At 32.6% G+C, this 3,543-nt stretch overlaps 1 non-coding gene across 1 annotated transcript; it reads left to right on the top strand.

Annotated features, from left to right (window-relative positions):
• Positions 1 to 453: 453 nt before the first annotated feature.
• On the top strand, positions 454 to 561 carry LOC127746204 (small nucleolar RNA R71). Its single transcript, XR_008007824.1, has one exon. It is a non-coding gene; the product is annotated as a small nucleolar RNA R71 (small nucleolar RNA).
• The last annotated feature ends 2,982 nt before the right edge of the window (positions 562 to 3,543 follow it).

Here is a 3,543-nt window from a genome sequence, read left to right as displayed (position 1 = left end):
GATCCTTCCATGAGAAATTTGGATGATTTCTCCATGAGGGATTATAGGTGTTTCTATAGGTTCACCCATGTAATTCATCTTTGCCATTACAGGGTTATCAGGATCGTAAGCTTCTTCTTCAGAAGATACTTCTTTAGTACTGTTGGATGCATTTTGCAATCCATTCAGACTCTGAGATATCATATTGACTTGTTGGGTCAATATTTTATTCTGGGCCAGTATGGCATTCGGAGCATCAATTTCAAGAACTCCCTTCTTCTGAGGCGTCCCATTACTCACAAGATTCCTCTCAGAGGTGTACATGAATTGGTTATTTGCAACCATGTCAATGAGTTCTTGAGCTTCTACAGGCGTTTTCTTTAGGTGAATGGATCTACCTGCAGAATGGTCCAGTGACATCTTAGAGAACTCAGATAGATCATCATAGAATATATCCAAAATGATCCATTCTGAAAGCATGTCAGAAGGACACTTTTTGGTTAACTGCTTGTATCTTTCCCAAGCTTCATAGAGGGATTCACCATCTTTTTGCCTGAATGTCTGAACATCGACTCTAAGCTTGCTCAGCTTTTGAGGAGGAAAGAACTTGGTCAAGAAGGCCGTGACCAGCTTATCCCAAGAGTCCAAGCTATCTTTAGGTTATGAGTCCAACCATGTTCTAGCTTTGTCTCTTACAGCAAAGGGAAAAGCATGAGCCTGTAGACTTCAGGATCTACTCCATTAGTCTTAACAATATCACAGATCTGCAAAAACTCAGTTAAAAATTGATAGGGATCTTCTGATGGAAGTCCATAAAACTTGCAGTTCTGTTGCATTAGAGCAACTAATTGAGGCTTCAGCTCAAAATTGTTTGCTACAATGGCAGGGATTGAGATGCTTTTTCCATAAAAATTGGAAGTAGTTGTAGTATAATCACCAAGCATCCTCCTTGCATTATTATTGTTGTCATTATTTTCGGCTGCCATCTCCTCTTCTTTTTCAAAAATTTCTATAAGGTTTTCTCTGGATTGTTGTATTTTAGCTTCTCTTAGTTTCTTCTTCAGAGTCCTTTCAGGTTCAGGATCTGCTTCAACAAGAATGTTCTTATCCTTGCTCATGCTCATATGAAAAAAAAGGGAACAAAAAATAATAATAGGGATTCTCTTTACCACAGTAGAGAGATTCTTATGTGAGTAGAAGAAAATCCGAATAGAGGTAGAGGGGAGAAGAGGGTTCGAATTTTGAGAAGAAGAGAAGTGTTAGTAGATAAATAAATAAATAGAAGAAGATGAGAGAGAGGAGTTTTCGAAAATTAACTAAAATAAAAGAAAAATATTTTTGTTTGTATTTTAAATTAAAGTTAAAATTCGAATTTATAAAAAGGAATAAAATTAAAATTTAAAACAATTAGTTAAATAAAAAGATTTTTGGAAAAGAGGGAGGTGATTTTCGAAAATTAGAGAGAGGAAAGTAGTTACGTGGTTTTGAAAAAGATAAGGAATAGTAAAACAAACAAAAAGTCAATTAGTTAGTTGAAAAAGATTTGAAAATCAATTTTGAAAAGATAAGGAGTTAAAAAAGATTTTTTAAATTGATTTTGAAAAAAAGATTTTTTAAATTGATTTTGAAAAAAAGATATGATTGAAAAGATATGATTGAAATTTATTTTGAAAAAGATTTGATTTTTAAAATTAAAATTGATTACTTGACTAACAAGAAACTAAAAGATATGATTCTTGAATTTAAAGATTGAACCTTTCTTAACAAGAAAGTAACAAACTTAAAATTTTTGAATCAATCACATTAATTGTTAGTAAAGTTTTCGAAAATTATGAAATAAAATTAAGAAAAAGATTTTGAAAATCAATTTTTTAAAAAAATTTTAGAAAATACAAAAGAAAAATGAAAAAGATTTGATTTTTGAAAAAGTTTTGAAAAGATAAGATTTTTAAAATTGAAACCTTGACTTGACTAACAAGAAACAACTTATTTTAAAAATTTATTACTAAGTCAACCCAAAGATTTTGAAATTTATGAGTAAAATAAGGAAAAGATATTTTTTTATTTTTTTGAATTTTTAATGAAGAGAGAGAAAAACAACTAAATGACTCAAAATATAAAAATTATGAATCAAAACACATGATGCATACAAGAACACTATGAATGTCAAGATGAACACCAATAACACTTTGAAGATCATAATGAACATCAAGATTTATTTTTGAAAAATTTTTCATGTTTAGACACTATGAATGCAAAAATGCATATGAAAAACAACAAAAGACACAAAATAAGAAAATATGAAGATCAAACAAGAAGACTTATCAAGAACAACTTGAAGATCATGAAGAAACACCATGCATGAGTTTTTCGAAAAATGCACAAATTTTAAAAATATGCAATTGACACCAAACTTAAAAATTGACACTAGACTCAAACAAGAAACACAAAAATACTTTTGGTTTTTATGATTTTAATTTTTTTTTGGATTTTTCAAAAATTATATTTTTTTGGAAAAACGAAAAAAATAAAAAATTTTTGAAAGATTTTTGAAAATTTTTTGAAAAGAAAATTACCTAATATGAACAACAAGATGAACCGTCAGTTGTCCAAACTCAAACAATCACCGGCAACGGCGCCAAAAACTTGATAGGCAAAATTATGACTCATACTTTTCACAAATTGAACAATTCCTAGCAATGGCTCCAAAAACTTGGTGCAGAATACTATGGTTCACACACATTCTTTACAACTTCGCACAACTAACCACCAAGTGCACTAGGTCGTCCAAGTAATAAACCTTACGTGAGTAAGGGTCGATCCCACGGAGATTGTTGATATGAAGCAAGCTATGGTCATCTTGTAAATCTCAGTCAGGCAGATTCTAATGGTTATAATGGTTTTTGAATATAAAGATAAATAAAGTATAAAATAAAGATAGAGATACTTATGTAATTCATTGGTGGAAATTTCAGATAAGCGCATGAAGATACTGTGTTCCTTCTAAATCTCTGCTTTCCTATTGCTTTCATCCAATCATTCTTACTCCTTTCCATGGCAAGTTGTATGTTGGGGGATCACCGTTTTCAATGGCTACCGTCCGTCCTCTCAGTGAAAATGGTCCAGGTGCGCTGTCACCGCACGACTAATCATCTGTCGGTTCACGATCATGCAGGAATAGGATTTATTATCCTTTTGCGTCTGTCACCACGCCCTACAGTCGCGAGTTTGAAGCTCGTCACAGTCATTCAATTCCTGAATCCTACTCGGAATACCACGGACAACGTTTAGACATTCTGGATTCTCATGAATGCTGCCAATTGATTCTAGCTTATACCACGAAGATTCTGATTAAGGAATCCAAGAGATATTCATTCAAGCTTATTTGCATGTAAAATGAAAGTGGTTGTCAGGCACACGTTTATATGTGAGAATGGTTCCCAATAACTCTAGTAGGCCTCGCGATACGCTAGTTAAACGCACTCCCACAAGAGTCCATCACGGCTTTTGCAGATATTTCACGTAGTTTTCTAGCGCAGTTCACCACGCGTATAGCAAAAGCTA

The sequence above is a fragment of the Arachis duranensis genome, chromosome 3 (assembly GCF_000817695.3).
Source record: "Arachis duranensis cultivar V14167 chromosome 3, aradu.V14167.gnm2.J7QH, whole genome shotgun sequence".
NCBI lineage: Eukaryota > Viridiplantae > Streptophyta > Magnoliopsida > Fabales > Fabaceae > Arachis > Arachis duranensis.
The sequence above is the reverse complement of the archived record's forward strand: the minus strand, read 5'-3'. Positions and strand labels throughout refer to the sequence as shown.